Below are 22,029 nucleotides of genomic sequence, written 5' to 3'. Positions count from 1 at the left end.
TACATGGCCCCTTATTAATGCAACGTTATTTTACATTTCCTACTGAAAACCATGTACACAATCCAACAAGATTCAAATGCACCAACAAATCTTATATTTCATCCAAAAAAAAAAACACATTCATCTTTAAGGATATGCATAAATTGACCCTACTAATAATTTGAGAGTGTAAGTGTGAATGAAATAGAGGTGATTAGTAGCAAAACAAGTACAATGATAACAATCTAACACAACATACTTCCAATGTTTAACAAATACAATATTAACAATATCAACTAGCATAATTATAATAAATGAATAAGTGTCTTACAATGTTTATGTTGTATGTGTTTGTAAGGGTCTATAACACATTCACTCTATAATTCCTTTTATAATAAATCCTTTCAAATTCTATAGATATAACAATTAATTTTTATTTTACCTTATCAATTTGAGGTCTAAATGGAGCTCACCGGAGAGGGAGAACAATGGAGGCGTCGGATAGGTTTGCAAGGGAAAATGGGTAGCAGGTGCACAGATGCAGTAGAAGGTAGCAACTGGTTGTACCTACAGTGTACACGTCTCCATCAACACACACACTTCTATTTACTTTTAACCATGGGCTGTTACTTGGTTTTTTTACACAGTTTTTTACCTGGACGCCTGTTCCCGCTCTACGACCCTGCTGGTTGACCTCTGGCCTTCTTTGTCGGTTTCTGTCGACTTGCTGCTCCTCCCTCTGGCGGTTACCAAGGTAGTTGGCACTTACTTTTACCCGGACAGTGATGGACCTAGAGATGGTAGACTATTCGGAAGATGAGATAGCGAAGGGCACTATCTGGGTGACCTCGAGACCTGCTAAGTTGGGGTCTATCTTGTTTAGCAATGATCTACATGAGGCTATCTCAGGCCTCCCCTCGCTCTCTGGACCATCGCACCGTCAGATAATTTTGTTGGATGACCCTCCAACTTGGCCATCCCTCTCAACTCCCCCGTCGTCCCCATTATCCCTAGGGTTTGCTACGGGTTGTCTTAACCCTAACCCTCCGTCCCCCTCCCCTGGTCATTTCTCACAACCCGAGTTGTCCACTATCCCCCCCACTCCTTGTGCACCTCCTTCCTCCTCGATTCCCTCGATCCCACCGTGTACATCCCCCCTCCCCTCTGGCAGCTTCACTGGCATCCCCCCTCTACCGGAAAGCCTCCCCATAGCCTCATTACCTCCTCCATCGAACCCCCTCACCCAAGAGCACTTTACAGGCGGCCGTGAAAACCCTGCAGCTGAGGACAGGACAATCAAGAAGACGAGGTGTTTCCGGACAAAGGAGGTGGACACTTTCCTCAGATTGGAGGAAGACATTTGGCTGGGAGAGACCATGGATTTTGCTGATAGGGTACTGGTAGGCAGAATTAGGGGCCAGAGCTATACAGTGGCCCGATTGAAAACTTGGGTTTCAGAGGTCTGGGGGAATCACCTGGCTGATCTGCCCACTGTGCAAACGTTCGTAAAGGGGTGGTTTGCTCTTCGGTTCTCTAGGCTTGACCTCATGAATTGGGTCCTTTCGTTGTATTGGCATTTTGAGCATGCCCCTGTCCTTCTGAAACATTGGTCCCCTCTCTTTGACCCGGACACGGAGCAACTTGGAGTTGGGCAGATCTAGGTAAGATTACCAGGCCTCCCATTACACTTTTGGTCAGAGGACATATTCAAGCCAATAGGGAATTCCATCGACTCATATATGGAATCAGATAAGTCATATTTGTCTACTGGTAAGATGGCCTTCGCCAGGATCTTGGTTCATATGGATACTCGGGGAGGGCTGCAAGAATTCATAACGATTCAATGGAGGTCTTTCACTCGGAAGCAGCCTCTGGACTACGAGGGCATTCCATACAGATGTCACCGGTGTCACAAAGTGGGGCACGTGTACAAAGATTGCCCTCTAGTCAACAAGCGAGTACAACAGCCGGTGGAAAACATTCAGGAAGTTCGATCCCCGCGGGAGGAACCTCAATCTGCTACAGAAAGGGAAGATCCGAGCCCTCAAGATATGACTGAAGCAGACAACATACACGAGAAAGACCAAAGGAAGAAGCGTGGGAAGGCTCCTCTCTAGCCACCCTCCTCGCCTCTAACTAGAGCACGGGTGGCTATAGGGGACGCTTACACCACGGGTATGTCATCTCCTCCTCTCTCCTCTGATATTTCTTCCATTGATTCTACTGTTATGCCTTCTCGGTCCAGGTAGATTTGTTCGGTGTATATCCTGGGTACTCCCTTGTGTGCCCCTCTCTCCCCCCCCCTTGGTTTTTTCATCAACCCCCCTTGGTCCAGCATTGCACCATAGCCCCTCCCCCTCCTGTTTTCTCCTTCCCTCAGCCTTCTCTCCCGGAGGCCCCTCTCTCCCCTCGCCTCGACCCTGACAATCCCGAGCCCCGTTACCCCCTCCGCTCCCGAATGCGCTCTCAAGGCTTGGATTCCATAGGCTTTGAGGTCATTGCCTCCCCACCCCCTCCCAAATCCAAAGGACGACCCTCCCACCTCTCTAAAGCCAAACATCAGGCTGGGGAAAAGGTTGCCTCCAGCAAACAGAAGACCTTAAACTGGGCTCTTAGAGTAGAGCAAGCCCCTCCCCCCCCCGCCCCCCCATGAAGCTTCTCTCCTTTAATTGTTGTCAGGTGGCTAGCTTAGACAAAAAACTAGCCCTCAAGCACTTATTTTCCTTTGAGCAGTTTGACATTATCTTCCTCCAAGAAACCCTTGGTTTTGCTTCTGCTGTCTCCTCTCTTCTTGAATCATGGCTTCCAGGCTAGTCATTTTACTCTCTTGATGCCTTGGGTAGATCAAGGGGATTAACCCTAGGCATTTGTAACAGAACCATTAAAACATTGAAAGTCTGGGGTGGCCGGGGCTTTCTGGGTGCAGATATATACTCTCCAACCCTAGAATTGGATTTCAGGATACTCAATGTGTATGGGCCATGCCAGGACAGAATGAGTTTCTGGAGATCTTTTTTCAACTCATCCCTCCTGCACCAAGATAATATTATTGTAGGGGGAGACCTCAATTTCTCTATGGGGTACTCTAAATCTTGGGGCAATCATGCTCAGGTGGATGCTTTGACGGGTTTCTTTGAGAACCTTTTGGAGTCCCATAATTTCATTGATGTCCCTACAACAAAAAAGCAGCCTACTTGGAGGAACAACAGAGTGGGGGAAGCAAGTTTGGCAAGAAGACTCGATCACTTCCTTACTAAAGAAGCCCTGATCAACGGAGGTTTCTGCATCAGATAATGGGTGAGCTCGGGTGGGCTGTCAAACCACCAACCCATATACTTGGAGTTGCAGGATGTCATAAATAAGCCAAAGGCCCCTTTCAAGTTCAATTCTACCTGGCTGCAAGATTTGGACTATATCAAGCTAGTGATGGATTTTTGGAAGGCACACCCTCCAAGTATATTGGGGGACATAACTCAAAATTTCCTCCATAACATGAGGAGCTGAAGAGCTTATCCAAGACTTGGGCTCAGAGGAAAAAGGAGGCGGATGAATTATCCCTCAAGGAGGTGGAAAAGGTTATTTCTTCATTTGAGGAGGACTCAGGAGGAGTCATGAGGACCCAAGAACAAAAAGATGAATATTCTACTTCGCTTCAAAAGAGAACCCAAGTTCTGAGGAACAGAGAAGCGAATTGGCGGCTCTGAAGTAGGGTTATCTGGCTAAGAGATGGAGATGATAATACCAAGTTCTTCCAAAAACATGTGAATGGTAGAAAGGCCATTAACACCATCTGGGAGCTCAAGGATTCAGAGGGGAGGTCGGTTCAGTCCTTTAGAGAGCTGGCTGCTCTAGCATGCTCACACTTTCAAAATATTTATAAGTCGCCTCCCTATGCCACCCTTGTTGAAGTGATGAGGACCGTGCAACTTTTCCCTGGGTTTGTTGATCAGGAGATGGAACAGGAGCTAGAGAGAGAAGTATCTATGAGAGAGTTGGAAGATACTTTAAAAATGCTAAAGAAAGAAAAGAGCCCGGGGCCAAATGGCTGGACTGTAGAATTCTATGTGACCTTCTTTGAGGTGTTGGGGCCGACCTCTTGCAAATTATCTAGGATAGTAGAAAGAGAGGGAGGATTTCAGGTAGTCTTAAAGCCACTTTCATTTCCCTTATCCCTAAATTTGACAAACCCTCCTCCTTTGATGGCTTCAGACCCATTTCTCTATGCAATTGCATTTACAAAATTATTGCCAAAATTATAGCTAATCGCTTAAAGCCAATCCTATCCCTCCACATCTCCCAAGAGCAATTTGCCTTCCTGCACAACAGACAAATTCATGAGGCAATAGGTACAGCTCAGGAACTCCTCCATTCTGTCCAGTACTGGAAAATGAAAGGCATGATCCTGAAGATTGACCTTTCAAAAGCTTTTGATAGAGTCAATTGGCTCTACCTCTGACTGCTTCTAACTCACATTGGCCTTCCCTTTAGTTTTATCAAATGGATCATGAGTTGCTTAACGGATGTTCCCTATAGTGTGCTAATAAATGGCTCGGCCTCCCCTCCCTTTCATGCTAAAATGGGACTCAGACAAGGATGCCCTCTGTCCCCTTTGTTGTTTCTCCTGGTCATGGAGGGCCTTAGCAGATTTATACATGAAGAACATAGAAACGGGAGACTTAAGGGCATCAAAGTTACTGATACAGTTTTCTTGACTCATTTGCTATTTGTGGATGATGTCCTCATATTTCTTAATGGTAGTCTGGGAGACCTCATAACTCTCCACCAAGTCATGGGCACCTTTCAAAAGGCCACCAGAATGGTATTGAATGAATCCAAATCCACATTGTCCGCTCTCGGATGCGCCCAAAATGAATTACAGTTTGCGCTCAGGAGATTCCCTTTTGTTACCTACCCCTTCAAAGAAGGTCTGAGATATCTGGGGTACCATCTGAAGCCATTTGGCTATAAAATTGCAGACTAGATCTGGCTTATCACAAAGGTGGAAAAGCACCTGAACATTTGGTACCATAAGTACCTCTCCAGAGCAGGCAGATTAACACTAATCAAAGCGGTGTTAGAAGCAACCCATGTCTATTGGATGACCCTAGCTTGGATACCTAGAGGCATCCTAGATAGGCTACAGAAAATATGTTGCAGGTTTTTGTGGAAGGGGAATTAGATAGGCAGAATCTTTGCTTGGACAAGATGGGAGACACTGGCACTGCTTAAACGTTGGGGGGGTTGGGGGATCAAGAGATTGGACACTTTCTCCAAATCTCTAGCAGCCAAATTGGGCTGGTAGCTCCTCAACAGTGTCAGCCTTTGGACGAAGGTTGTCACTTCAAAATATATTACCCCCTCAAACCCTCTGGAATGGATTCGCCAAGGTCATCGAACTAATGGGAACATCTCCAATATCTGGAAAGCAGTCTAAAGCCAGGGACCTGATAAGGAATGGTTTGACTTGGAAAATTCGATCGGGATCCCTAGTGCGCATTGGAGAGGACCCATGGGTGGGTTGTGGCAATGCACACAAACTCCCCGAGGAATTGAGACTCCATCTAGCAGATCAGGGGATCTCACATCTCAGTCATATTGTAGACAATGAGTGTTCCTCACTGGCATAGCAGGCCTGGAAAATGGGAGTATCCCTTAACATCCCCCCGCAGTGGCAGCAAGAATGGAGGCATTTTACCTCAGCGTTAACGGAGGCCCACATCAGGATAACTGAAGGGGAAGATGAGCTCACTTGGGCTTTTGCAAAAAATGGTTACTATGCACCCAATATTGGATACCTGGTTCTAATGGATCCCCTCAAGCCGCCAGACTTTGAGACAAGATGGAACCTTATATGGAAACTCAAAGCTGCCCCTAGAACAAAGTTGCTTCTGTGATCTATCTTGAATAACAAGGTTCCAACGGGGGCAAATCTCATGAAACGATCTTTCGTTGGACCATTCTGATGCCACCTCTGCCAGAGCAACAAGAGGATACAAAACACCTTTTCCTGGGTTGTCCAATTGCATAAAATATTTGGAATGGTATCCTGGCAACACTCTCCATTCGGATCAGATGGCATGGGATAGCGGTAAAGGAGGCGTGGAATACCTAGTGGAAGGATTCTACTGGGAAGGAAAGGAATCTACCCTTGTTAATCAACTGGGAATTATGGATAGCAAGGAATCATATTATTTTTCTGCAGAAGCCTCCTCACTGGCCCTCCATTCACAACAAAATTATAGCAGACTACCACTTGATCCCCGAAGAGCCCCAAAAAAACCAGTCAAGGAATGTTGAGACAGAGGTCATCAACAAATCCATCCCTTGGGCCTATTTTGATGGCTCAGCTCAGGAGGTGGGCTGTGGCGGTGGAGCGATCCTGCATTTATCCGAAACCCATTCCTACAAAATTCAAATGGGTTTAGGCAGGGGAACCAACAATTATTCCGAGCTTGTTACTGCAAAAAACATTATTCTTTTTGCTTTACACAAACACTGCTCAAACCTGCAACTTTTTGGTGACTCAAAACTGGTTATAAACTGGATCAACAAAAAATATGCATGCTCTGCTTACACATTGAAGCATATACTGGATGAGATACATAGACTTGTCTCGCATTTTGACTCTTTCATTTGTCATCACATTTACAGGGAGCGGAACACCACTGCTGACTTCCTATCCAAAGAAGCAGTGATCAGGGACGACGACTCTTGGATGATCTACGAGGAATTGGATGGGGTCGTTTATCAGCACTACCACAAGCCTTTTGTAGACCTTGAAGCACCATGAAAGCAGCACTGAAAAGGGACAACTTTTCTTCAGTTTTGATGATAAATCTTTTTTGAATTATTGTATATATCTATCAGTACTTATCATATCCCCTCTAAGAAGGGGCCAAACAGTTTAAATTATTTTTTGACAATTTTCATGTACTCCCTGCGAGGAGGAATGCACAGTTTCATCTTATTTTGGACATGCAAGTGCCTTATCAAAGTAATGCATATGCATATACATAATGTAATTTTCATCTTTTTAATGGGAATTACAACTTTTTCCATGGGAAAATATTTGAGGTCTAAATTGAAATTTGACCCAAGCATTATTGATTTCCCTTGGAAATGCATGTTTTACTTTTTTCATCTATTAAAATTAACACTAACATAAAACTAACTATGCATGCTCATGAACATATTGCGAGAATCATTATTGATAGACACATATAATAATATAACACACTTTATATGATAAGGTGTTATCATAGCTTCTAAAATTTTAACTCAAAATGATTTATTTTAATCAATACATATTTTTTGAAATTGTTTTAATGTCAAATGTGTATAATAATGATATGGTAGTTGTATTAGTTCCAAGATTCATGGTTTCATGTCGTATGGAAAGTGTTTTAAAAATATTTCTTATACATTAGTGATTTACTCAACACCTAGAAGTGATAGGTCTTTTTTTTAACTTTATAGATTTATAAAATGTATATGGAGCATATCATCGATCCTTTGATAGCATAAGTTGGCATTTGCACCTCCATTCAGATATCTAAATTTTTTAATTCTTCATTTAAATCTTCACGAAAAGATAGAGATCCCAATTATAAAATCTTACCCAATGGAAACAATATTATGATTTCTCTTTTACTCAAATTGGGCTGACTTACATCACATAACATATCACATCACTCTACATCTATGTTTTTTTTCATATGCTATCGAATTATGGGGTTTTCTTTGCAACATTTGGTGTAATTGCTAGTTCATACTCCAATATTGCACACAATAGTCAATGGTTTTGTCCCATTATGTCTTTATTGTTCTTTACTTTGATTTAACTATATTTAAATTAAGCCACAGGGACTAGTGACTATGTAACACTTGTTTTAATATGATATACATTTAAATTAAAAAATTGAAGAGAAATTTCAAGTACCTAATTTTTTAATTTCATTTAATTTCAAATTATGTACTAATTTTTTTTCTTGAAAAAATACTTTTTAATAAATATGATTACTTTTAATATGGTATAAATTTGAATTTACTATAAATATAACTAATTTGCTTTTTGGGTGAATTTGTGAATGCTTTGTATCTATTAAATATTATCTCAATGCTTTATTGTGTAAAAAATGAGCTTATTAATAATCTTATTATACATAGATAAATAAGATATTATACCAATCTTGATATTATTATATCTCTCCTCTTTGTTCACATGATATTAGTGTTTCAAATGGATCTATTGGAGGAACATTATGATTCAAATATATTTATATATAATTTATATATATATTTGATGGAAATGTTATCATAACTTAGACGGATCAAAAATCATGATATGTCAACTCATTTAAAATTCAAAACTTTAAAAAAAAGTTTATATATATATAATTTTTATATATATTTGATGGAAATTTTATTATAACTTAGACGGATCCAAAATCATGATATGTCAACTCATTTAAAATTCTTATATATATATATATATATATATATTCCATTATTCAAATTGTATTTTTGAATGCATAAATGATATAATGTCTTCAAATTTTAGAAAAAATTGACTAAAAATTATACATTTATGCAATCACATCCAAATATTTTATTTAATATGGATATTGAAATATTTTATTTATGGACCATATTTTCCATATTAAAATGTTCTTCCTTTATTATATAATTTTATATACATGTCAATATTACTTCACATGGAACATTAAAACTTCACTGCAAACTTAGAGAACACAGTGAGAGTTATAATGTTTTTTATTAAAACTAACCAAATATGTATATTCATTTATGTTTCTACTACAGTTAACATGTTTTTTACCATTTAAAGTATATTTTATCTTTATTTTTAAAATGGATACCTATTAAATCAAGTTTGAGAATTGAAGGAATTACACTATAATGCCCCTAATAATAATAATAATAATAATAATAATATTAATATTAATCTTAATATATAAATAATAAATAAGAAATAAACTATAATAATATTATATAAATAATAAATTGTAACATGTACACACTCTACTTGACATATATCCTAGTAACACATATACAAAGTATTTTTTTTTTATACAATAAACTTTTGAATTGACCTTTACCGCGATTTCCTACATTAACATCTCTATAGAATATAAATTATACCAAGTACTTCATTATGATGTCTAGACACTATATAAAACTTTGGCTTCGAATTATATAATGTTATTTCTTGTATACTCATAAATTACAAGACCGGATGTTGGGTACCCTAGGTGAATAGACTAAGGCTAAATCCCACTACCCTGAGCTGACATCTAAAGGATTATCTCGAAGTTTCCTTGGAGTCCAACTATCCCGCACCACATTGAGATCAATGCATGTGGGAAATCAATGGTGATGGATTATTGGGGTAGATTCAATGGTTCAAATTGGTCACCTCCTTGGATCAATGACTCATATTACTCAAGTTGTGGTTAGGGTAATACCCCTCCCCCAAATCCATTGCTAGTGATATCATTTGTTCCTCCTTCCTCTGGCAGTGTCGCTATTCAAAAATGGCTTCTCTATCTCCTTCCAGCCGAGAGCTCACCTCAAAATGGTGTTACACCGCTGCATGTTTTTCTCACTGTACCTTATTCGAAATGGTTATACTCTTTCTCAGTTGTAACTCATACTGGTAACATTCATACAACAGACTTGTATGTTCTCTTTTGGTCCTTTTACAGTGTTCATAACTACAACTACTCATTCCAAGAACTAGTGCCACTCCAGTGGTGTGCAAGTAAGCGAGGATTGGTGTATTCCTCATGATTTGGTAAGTTCTTGTCTTGAAAAGGAACTAATTGTTGTTCAAAATTATAGGGTATTCACTCAACTGCGCCTTGCAAATTGTTCATTTATAGGTAACTTGCAGCTTCTGGTTAATATGCCCCCCGAGTTACTTCTTTAGTTGAATTTGACCCTCTAACCTATCTTGTTGGTAGTTGTAGATAAGGGTTTCCTCTTCTCGCTAGCATGTTTTTTTCGAGTGGTCTTTTTCGATAGCACTAGTTATATCCTGGTATTTCTTTTCTTTCCAGGGACCGTATTTCTTACTCAGTCCAACCTCAAGGCATGTCCTACCTAGTTAAGCGGCTTCGACCTTTCTAATTAGAATTTATTTGTTAGGGTTTGTTATGGTAGAAGAATTTCCTACCCATAAATGATATATGTAATTTATTAGTTAAATAGTGTTTAACCCAAATACTCTTGCAAGTAATAGACAATATTTTAATCTTAGGACAACTTCATTCAACATCGCTAGAACCATTGAGCTATGGATATGAATGTATATGGAACCTTATTACAGTGATAAATTTTATTAGCCTCCATAGTTGTTATTGTTACTCGTTTTTCTCCAAATTATTGATTACATTAATTGGTTGAGGTTATGCACAATTTACCTTGAGAATTTGTTAATTAAGCATATCATTTTATTTAAATGTTTTGACTCCACAGTTTCTCCTTGATTTTATCCTCCAAATGGTTCCATTTTTCTTTTATATATATATACATTTATATTTTTTTATTATACTGATTACCGTAGTTAATACTAATATTTTGTTTCTAAGTCGCTCACTAAATTCTTCATGCAAGTTATATTATATTAAATATTCCATTAACTAGTGAGTAGCTCTGGGTCTAAAGGTGTTGAAGCCTTCAGGATCCTCCTTGACCCACGAGGTTTCTTTAACAAAATAATGGGTAATGGATTGATCCCACCCTCGTGTTCTCCCCAGGGGTAAGACTAACCCAACCAAGTTGCCATGTGTTTCTTATCTACTCCAAATTGATTTATTCTACTCAAATTATAATCAATAATGTCAGTTCTATATATATCTATATATATATATATATATATATATATATATATATATATATATATATATATATATAGAGAGAGAGAGAGAGAGAGAGAGAGAGAGAGAGAGAGAGATTTGTTGTATTACCTACACAGAAGGGTTGCAGTCTCGATCCTAAGGAGTGTTCTCTCTTCTACAAGCTTTGTGACATTGGTTTGACTTACAGTTCTTTCATTATAAATCGATTCTCACCCTCGGTCAATAATATATCATGTGAGTTGTTTTGTAAAAGAAACAAAGTATCATACAATATTAAAACTCAACCACATCTAATAACATTCCAAATGTATTCCATCTTAACAAGGTTGTGTATACATATTTGGATTAGATTTAAGTAGTCAAGGAACTCTGCTAGAGGAGTGCTCTCCTCCCTTCCAATGAGATCGACAATTATTTTTGTGACTCCCCCTGAGCTCCTAAACATCCAAAACAATTACTGTGACTGAAACCCCTCCAGGTCCAACTCCAGGTATCAATACCTCTCTTAAGGTCTAACTTAAGATATTTCAGACTTTTGTCTGTAGTTGGAGAGTTTCACTGGTTCTAGCCCAGCTCAAGAACTTACTCCACAGATAGCACAACAATACACTTTTCTGTAATGGTATGGTCTTTTATGGGTCTCTCCCTTTGCCTTCTCCTCTTTCAGACTTGAAAGGAAAACAAAAAGAACCCTCTTCTCTTCCACTAAGATTCACTTATCTCCAGGAATGAGAAAACCAAGAACCATAATTGCCACAATTGTCTAGAAGTTAGCTAATTCGTTCAGAGCCTCTCCGAGAGCTCTAAATTCATAAAGGATTTTTTAATTTTTTATACTATCAGTTATTAAATCATTCTTCCAAAACATTGATTTTGATTTACGTGTCCCAAGGGATATTTGTAATACTGCATTCCATACTATAGTAAAAGAAAACAATGTGACAAAAATATTATTGATAAATCCTTCACTACATTTTCATAAGATGCATTTCCCTTACCCATGCCAACATTTTTCCGTTGTTCCATGTTGCAAAAGAAAATGAAAGAAAACCTTTTCCTTTTACAGGAGATTTCTACTTTGCAACATTATACCATGTCCCTCCTTCCTGGTAATTTTCTATTTATTTGTTTATTTTTGTTGAACATTTAGGTTTCCTTATAAAATTTTACCATTTTGTTGTCTTTGTCATCTGGTATAATTATTCTCTATCGTGCAATAAATTAGCATATCCTCTCCATTTACTACATTTTATTGTTGCAACTCCAAGGTATCTAATCATTTCCACTATTGAAACCAATTATTTCTCCTAGTACTAAATTTTTTTCTTGGGAAAAATCTCCCTTTTACTAGAAAGAGAGATGAAAACAATTTTTCTAAATTAAGTGTAGCAACTAGAAGAAGGTCAAAAAGTTTCATTTTTTATAAAAATATATTATGTTCTTATTAGAGCACACATAAACTATTCATAATTACAGATATTTTTATTTTAGTTTCCATATATTACAATACTAAAATAAAAGTTAAAAGTTAATTAAAACTCAAAAATGGGAAGTGGCTAATACAGATGAGAGTGCCTTTAAGTTATTGATCGTTAGCAATATATCCCTCCATATTTTGAATTTCTTCCTGTAGGGTTCATTGATCATTAGCAATATATCCCTCCATATTGTGAATTTCTTCTTGTAGGAAATCTTCAGTGAGCCATATAATTGATTATATAGAAATATTTGGAGGAGATTATCTATGTTTTTGGTTAAGGATGATTTAATAAGTAGAAGGAGTATTTTAAACCAGCTAAAATTATTAGAACCTCTGTCAATGTCTTCTTTTGTTGTAAATTATAAAATCATGGTTGGTACAATGAAAATACATCCGAGTTCATTATCTCCAATTTTGTAAGCCTTTTATGTATAATAATTTTGCCTTTGAATAGGAAATGATGAAAGAAAACTAATACTTATGGTGCCAACTAAAATGTTAACATATGTTGATTTTCATAAAGGTAAGCATTCCTAGCACGACAGATCCTCATATTATGAGATATGGAACCATTGCAGACCTCTTTAAGTTCCCTCTATCTAACCACTTTTTGATTTTTTCCTTTATAACTTCCTTTGTCAACAAATCCAAGAGAGCTAGTGATATATCAACTTATCTCAATAAATACACAAAAAAGAGCCCATCAAGAATAAGTGATAATTTATTTGACCATGACATTTACACAAAAGCACTATCTAGGACCAATTAATTTTAGCTTTTATAACCTATCGATCAAAACCAGCTATATATATAGAATAAACTTGAGAGTTGTTCAAACTTTAAGAATTTGGACGAGATCAACCTTTCCTTCCTTAAGCTAGGTGTTTGCATCTACACGTCACAAAGATTGATAGAGTACTTCCTCTATCATTTCTTTAAACCCAAATTAATTCACTAGGACATTCATTCACCTAACTGGATATGACTTGCTACCTATTCAAATTCATTTAATGGGCATTCATCCAACTGTACTACCAAATATTCATGCCTTTTAGAATGTCCAAATTATTTAGAGTACCTAATCTTAGCCCCTAAAGGTTTAAAATGATGTTATGAGGTATGATGTTGGACTAATATAGGAAAATATGGCATTAGATGATGTTGGAATAACTAGGATAAATATGGAAAACCCCTACCCTCACCTATGTCCTATTGCCAACCCTCCACAACAAATGGTATCCAAGGACAAGAAAACTAACTGTGAAAATTTTATATATATTGGAAACATTTTCAATGCTCTTCCTTCCATTTAGAATCCAATATGAAAGAAAGGTGATACATAAGATGCACATATATAGGAGTGGTGTGAATTATGTATATCCACAACTTTCGTAGAAGCTTAGCTTTTGTATATGCACATCTTCTATGTATGCACATCTATTTTATATGCACAACTTCAATATATGTGCATATATAGAAGTTGTGCATACTTCTTATACGCGTAGCTTCCATATATGGAAAAATACTGAAACTCTGCACTCCACGTCATAACCTCATATTTAAGATAATAGTAGAATGTCGTACAATTCCATATTCATTCATTTTCATAGAGTCTTGTAAAAGTTTCCCCTTATATAACACATTTTAAGAAGGAGATGTTATCATTAGGACAACTAGGATAGTTTCAACATTCTCATAACTTACAAGGAATTAAGGATGCACATGGTACAAACAGGGTGTCAAAAGAGAAAATAGAGCAACCATATAAAGTTTTAAATAAGACCCAAATGTGATGACTGCCATTAATTCACTTGTTTAATTTTTATAGAAATCAAAATAAAAAATAGAAAAAAATTCCCTAGAACTGGATCTTCGATCTTGGTGAAAACCATTGCAGAGTGTAATTTTTTGTTGTTGTTGCTAATAGTTGTTTTATTTATTTATTTGATAACATGTTTATACCATGTGCAACCTTTATGCCTTGTAATATATGAGAATTTTGAAACTACCCTAGTTGTGGGCCAGACCTAAAAAAAACCTGAATATCTTGTGTCATTTTCAAATTAAGGGCAGACCTATCGGCAAGCTTTACATGGAAAAAGTCTGAATATTTTTTGTCTTTACAAAATTAAGGGCGAACCTATTTGCAAGTTTTAAATTGTAAAAATTTGAATATTTTGTGTCGTTCCAATATTAAGAGTGAACCTTTCTGCAAGCTTTATAATCATATTTGTAGTAGCCAAGATTTGGTTCTTCGATTCTCCCCATGAATATGCTCAATGTTTTTAAGAGATGCTTTTGGAATTTGGCAATGTTACAATTTTAAAATTCATTCCCAAAATTATCAATTGTATCAATTGCAATGGGGAATGTTTGATGTCATTGTAAATTCTTATTGATTGGAATTTTTATACACACTAACTAGCACAAATTGATTTTTAACTCAAAATTTTTTATACATAAATTATATTATACATTGCAAATATCATTTCAAAGCTTTAGCTCATGCATTATTTGCTTAGTTTTTTTCGTTGAATTGATAATTTGTTTGATGTATAAAATACAGTTAATTGCCTTGCTTTTTAAATAATAACATTTTAACGTTGCATTTGTTGTTCTATAGTTTTTTAAACCATTTAGACATTTTCATTCTTAGCATGAATAGAGCGAGATGCTCAATATTGGAGTGTTTGGGCTCTCAATTTTTGAATATATCTGCTCATATCCACAATTTGGCTTTTCTTCTTACATAAATAGAAAAGGAGTGTGGTATCTAAAGAAGAAATAAGAAATGAAGAAGAGGAGGAAGAGGAGGAAGATGGTGTAGAAGAGGAAAGTGATAATGAATAGAAAGGTATGGCCTCAAGAATAATCGAAGTGCTTATGGTTCACATCTTCTTCCAATTGAGAACATAATAGGAACTTTTGAAGTCTTTGACATGGCACAAGAGAATTAATTGTGTTTTTGTATTGTATATAGAGGGAAAAAACAAATCTAAAGGGAAATCAACCAAATCATATCCTTCTAATGATGATATACCTTTTAGTGTCTCTAATATTCTTTAAGGAGTAGATTTTAACACAATAAGATCTTAATTAGTCAGATTCAGTTTCAACATTTCCTTTCCTCTGTTTTTTGTATGATTTTGGAGAGGTGGTACAAGATTGCTTCTTGTTATCCCTCCAAAGGTCTTTATTTTTTTTTCAAAATTGTATTATGACTATGGTTTGTTGTGCAAGCAACATTCAGTGCCATATGAAGAAATTGGGTATGCTTAATCTTGAATCTTTCTTTTGTCCCTCTACATTGTTTATTGCTTTGTTAGGTATCAATTTTCTTGCACTCATGCACTCTAGTTTGATTAACTTAAAATCTTGTGACTACTTTTTTGTACTTGGTTTGCTATGCTTCAGTTGAATTGCCAAGTCTTTTGACTATTTTTCATCTTTTTTAAATTATGTTTCTATTGATCTACAAAGTTGTGAATATGTGTATATTCTTGCAGCGGGAAAATTCGACATTGATTTTTAGACAGGAAGGCATATTTGAAAAATATGATCCAAGAAGAACTGAGCAAGCTATCAGAAGGAGATGATGAAGAGGACAATAATATGGTTGCAGAAGAAAATATTGAAAGGATTAGTTAGAGGAAATGGCAAGTCAAGTTGTTCAAGGCTCAATAGATTTTAACATGACAATTCTTCGTCAGATGCTAGTTGTTTATATTTCTATGTAACTTGACACACTGCACTTGATCTTGTAACAAACATCTTTGTATATGTCAACAAATTTTGTAATTTTATCGAGGTGTTGTAGTAAAGTGCATGGAATGAAGTAAATTAAAATGGACACAAACCACGAAACTCATGCCACACAATGGCATGAAATTTATGTCGCTCAATTATGTTGATGCCGACTTGTTGACTATATTGGTAGATCCATTACTGAATCATAACTATTACACTCGCAATTTGTTTAGAATTCATAAATAGTTTCAATTGTTATTGATCTTTGGGCTGGTATTGTATAATTACAAAGGTCAAAATTGTATATGCCTTTTGAAAAGTGATTGCATGAAGCTTTTTCATTTTCACTTTTAAACGATGGTTCTCAAAACACTTTTCCCATATATATATAAGAGAGAGAGAGAGAGAGAGAGAGAGAGAGAGAGATGTTTTAACTTAAAATATTGAATATATATAAGAGAGAGAGAGAGAGAGAGAGAGAGAGAGAGAGAGAGATGTTTTAACTTAAAATATTGAATAAGTATATATGGGAAAAGTGTTTTGAGAACCATCGTTTAAAAGTGAAAATGAAAAAGTATATATATATAAAGTTGATGGACAAGCAATGTAGTTCAACGATTCTAAGAGGCACACAAACAAAGAAGCAGAAAGTAGTGACATGTCACACTACCAAGTGGCTCTTGTCATGCGAATATGCATGTTTATTTTGGAATTTGGTTTTTATAATTTTAATTTAATTCTCAATAATTCTAAAGTAGTTATATTTTTTTTTACTTTAAATTAAATTGTTTAATTTAAAAATTGTTATATAAAGTAATGTTATATATTTTTGGGCACGCTCTATTGATAAACCATGGTATTGTATCAAAACCTATTTACATATTAAGAATCTCCATTGTAAAATAAATATCTTATAATTTAATGAGTTTTAATAATTCTTGAATTTTAAGAATGTGATATATATAATGGAGTAAGTATTTTGATATTTATTATGGATTGAATCCTACCAACATTTACCAACCATTTAATTTATAGAGGTGTGGTAGTAAATACACACTTTAAACAAAAGTGTGTAAGAATTTATATAATATATTATTGAGTTATACTTTTGTTAATTTGAGTTTGGAAAGGGATTTAACTCTTTTAAAAACTATTGAGATATTTGAATTGCTGGCTACACAATCTCCTTGTTAAATAAGCATTTGTCTAAAAAAATAAAATGTATGTCTTAATACAATAAAGGTAAATAGATTGAAAAAATTTATCTATCAATTTTGTCAATTTTATTAGGGATGGAGAAGTTCAAATTTAAAAATTATTTTATCGAAGATGGAAAATTTTTATGTTTCAATTGTGTAATATGTAGAACTCTAATATTCCACAAGTTGTTTAGGGCACTAAATCCACTAAATTCACTATCTTGACAAAAATTGTATTGTCAAATTCCAAAAAATATATAAAAACATCAAAGTTCATAATTTTCAGGGCACCAAATCCATTGAATTCACTATCTTGCAAAAAATTGTATTTTCAAATTCCAAAAAAGATATAAAAATATCTAATAATAAATTGTGCTAAAGTTCATAACTTAATGATTCATTGTAATTTTTTTGAAGTATATATTATATAATGGTCATCAAATAGAAAAAATTAAGGAAAATGTATCTAATGTATTTGTAACTTCTAAGAAAAAAAAGATTTAATAAATAATTAGAGTGAGAAACTTCTTCAACTCAAATCTAGTACTCAAATTGAGTTGTAAACTCTTCATAATCCAAGTGGCCCTAGAGTTTTTCAGGTTATTGAATAAATAAATATATATATTCAAAAACTCATTTTTTTCAAAATGGGAGGGGCTAGTTCCCTTTAGAAGCATTATGGGCCCTCTTTTTCTTTTTTATACATATATTACAAATTGCGTGTCAGAACCGACACATCAAGACACATGGAACGCCATCATCGGTACAAATATGTTGCGGCAGCAGCTCTGTAGGATTCGAAACAGGTCGGGGGTGTGCAAACCAACTGCCCCGACCGTCACACATCATGCACTCGCGTGCAAAAACTCATTTTAAACTATAAAAAACCAAAAAAAGTCCCCCAATTTTAACTGAAATCTCTAAAATATAACATGATTAAGCAATGTTTTTTTAATATAACACATTATCTAAAAATAAAAATTAAAAAATTCCAAACTATAAGTTCATGTAATTTAAGTTTTATTTAAATAATTTTATTATAGTACCACTTTTTTTTAAACATATTATGTGATTATGAATAATTAATTAATTATAATAAAATTATTATTATTATTTATTAAATAATAATTTTATAATACCATATAGCTACTTAAAGATAATTCGCTTTATATTCGTTTCATTTCCAAGTACAGATTCCAGTAACGGCAGGGTTTTGTTTGAAGACTTGTGGTTTTCATGCATTTTTGCATGGTTCATTTTCTTTAAATATATTATTTTTTATTGACTAGTATGTGGTGGCCAACCATGTTTACATACCAATCAATTCTGGAGTAATAACAAATAGACATTCTCCCTGTGTGTCAATTACTAAAGTTTCTACAATATAAAATCAGGTCTCTAGGCTCCATCCTAGCAGTTGTATCGAAACCTGAAGATCATTTGAATGATTCAAATTTTAGTTTAGTTGAGCGCTTTAATTTTACATGTGGGTGCATCATCCAAAGGGTTATTAACCCTATTTAATTAACAATATTTATATTAATAATTATTTATTTAATTAATAATATTTTTTATTATATTTAATTAACAATATCTATATTAATAAATATTTATTTAATTAATAAATATTTAATTAATAGTATTTTTATTAATGTTGTGTATGTGATTTATATAAATTTTAGGTTTATATTAATCATATTTATTATATAGTTGTGCTAATTTTACATGTAGGTGCATCATCTAAATCGTTGTCACCTCAATCTATGTTGGTAATTAACCTAGCACCTAGTAATTATTCATAGTTCACTAGCGGCTTGTTTTTTTTTGCTCATCGTCATCGGAAAAACACAACACGTGAATGTTGATGCAATAATCATGTATGATGTAGGCAAACATACATACTCTTAAAGTGCATTAAATACTCTATAGCTACATAAATATGGAGTTGTCTTTATTGCGATTTTTTGGACTTTCCTACGCTAGAATCTCGTAAAAAAATTATTTAAATTGGTTTTTTGATTGTATATATGGATTCAACACCTGAAAAATCCCTAGGCCACTTCGATTGTGCAGAGGTTATCCATCAAACTTGTGATTTCAATAAATTACTACCAAATTTTAAAAAAATTAAACCAAAAACTCACTAATTTTTTTTCCAAAAACTCTCACTACATACAACCAGATAGTTACCTAGACAACTTGGTAAGTGTCATTGTCAAAATGTGTCACCCTATCTTGCATCGTCCTGGCCTTGACTAATCTATCCAATTAATGATGCGAAAGATTACGATTGACAAATGTGGCACAAGTCGGTAAGTGAAAGTATCGCGCATAGTGCGCAATTGCAATGTTATGTCTCATTTACACTATGTCGCATCCTCCTTTAACTTCATGTGCGAAAGTCGTGTGTTGTACCTCTCTTAATTTTTGCATGATATGTGTCTTTTTATAATATAAAAAATAAATATTTAATATTTAAAGGTTTTTTCTTTTGACAGCATGTATCACAATAACATTTGTTTGGAATCTTTGTTTATTACATTGAATTATTTTGCGTGTGACCTGTCTTTTAAATGATGTGATGTAAAAACAATTATTTTTTTAATGTTGGTTTGGAAACTGTGTTTATTACATTGAATTATTTTGAATGTGACCTGTTTTAATGATGTGATGTAAAATTTACAAAGGTTGAAGTTTATACTTTATGATACCAAACTTTCTGTTTCATGATGTGATGTAAAATTTAAAAATGTTCAAGTCTATATTTTATCATAGCAAACTTTTTATTTCATTACATCAAACTTTTTATTTTATGGAATAAATATGTTGTATTATAGTTAGTTAGTTTTTTTTGTTTTTGTTTTTTTAATATATGGAATAAATATGTTGTATTATAGTTTTTTTTTGGTTATAAGTGGATTGTAGTAAGTTTTTTTTGTTTTTTGTTTTTTATTATTATTGTTATACGAGTATTACATCAAAAAAATGTTTTTGGAAGTTTTGTTTTATGTAATAAACATATTATATCAGAGTTATCTTTTGTGCGATAAGAGTATTATATTAAAGTTTCTTTTATTTGGCAAACATATCACACTAAAGTTAATTTTTGTGTGACTAGCACGTCATGCCAAAGTTGTACTTCATGAAATACACATAACATGTGTTTAAAGAAAGCACACATAAAAGAAAGGTTTTTAAAAAGAGGCACATAAACCAAAGTTCCATATGAGGTGGACATAATACAAACATTTTTTAAAAGAGATGCATAAGAAAACTATTAAAAGGGGATATAACAAAAGATTTCAAGGTTTAAAATAGCACTGAAAGGTAAGAGAGATGTAACATATAAAACTTGTTATGCCTAAAATGTAACATATAAAACTTGTTAAGCCTAAAATCTTTTGAGATTTGAGACTTTTATGACATGAATTATGTTCAAATGCTTCCAGATTCATCGCATAGGATTTTTTGTTTATCGATGTTTCAAACCATCATATGTGGCCCATCATCTTACATTCACCCTGATGATGAGCCGCATATGATGGTTCGAAACGTCAATAAACAAAAAAAACGATATTTGATGGCTCCATAAGCATTTAAACATGCCTAAAATATTTAGAGGTGCGATAAAATATTTGGAGGATTGATGTATTGAATACAAATATTTATGAGGTGTGACATGGTGCACATTGCTCCCAAGTTTATTAAAGCCGCATTATAGTTGAACCTACTCCAAGAGTTAATATTAAGGGTATTGAAGTTGCAATAGAGTGTCCACATATTTCAAATATTTATAACAGTGCATCATCACAAAAGTTTTCAAGTATTTACATAAGACAAGGAATTTGGGTTTCACATGACAAAACTTTTTGAAGTAACATGTGACACTCTAGATCCTTTTTTGTTCCATACACAAAGTTTCAAAACATGTCAAACTAATATTTTCTTTGATGTGATAAATCAATTTTCCAAACATGTGGCTCTAAGATTTGATTTTGTATGATACACAATGTGATGACAATCCTAAAATTATCTCAAACCCAAAAGTTTCTTAAGTGTGATACACATATCACACATAAAATTAACAAGGGTGTGACACAAGGCCTTTTCACATGAAATGAAGAATGACACATGACAACGTTCATTAGTCCAAGTTTTTTAGATGTCACACCATGCCAAAGTTTTGTTTTATGCAATAATTACATCACTCCAATGTTTTGTTTCATGTAATAAATGAATCTGAGAAATATTTTGTTTCATGAAATACACATAAGATATGTTTGAAGGGGGCTCACATAAGGAATTTTTTTTATATAAAAGAGGCACATAAACCAAATTTAGATATGAAGTGTGCAAGATGCATAAAAAATGGTTTTAAAAGGGAACATAAAGATGGAGGATTTCAAGGTTTAAAACATATCACACATAAATTCTTTAGAAGTGTGACATGTCGTGATTTTAGTCTTTAGAAGTGTGACATGTCGTGCCTAAAATCTTTATAGGAGTGATGTGTCATTCATGTATACATATTTTTCAAGTGTGGCATGGAGCACATCGCCCCTTGTTTATGAAGATGACAACATATTTGAAGATACTCTAGGAATTGATACTAAGGATTTTAAAATTGCAACAAAGTGTCTCATGGATGTTTTTCAAATGTGGCACAAGTTTGGAGATGATTCCATATTCAAAATTACAAGGTTGAAATTAATTTGGAGTTTGATTAGTTATATTCCCATATTGTTCA

The sequence above is a fragment of the Pinus tabuliformis genome, chromosome 5_1 (assembly GCF_031772625.1).
Source record: "Pinus tabuliformis cultivar Carrire ecotype Pingquan chromosome 5_1, CPIR1, whole genome shotgun sequence".
Classification (NCBI taxonomy): Eukaryota; Viridiplantae; Streptophyta; class Pinopsida; order Pinales; family Pinaceae; genus Pinus; species Pinus tabuliformis.
Note: the sequence above shows the minus strand (reverse complement) of the source record.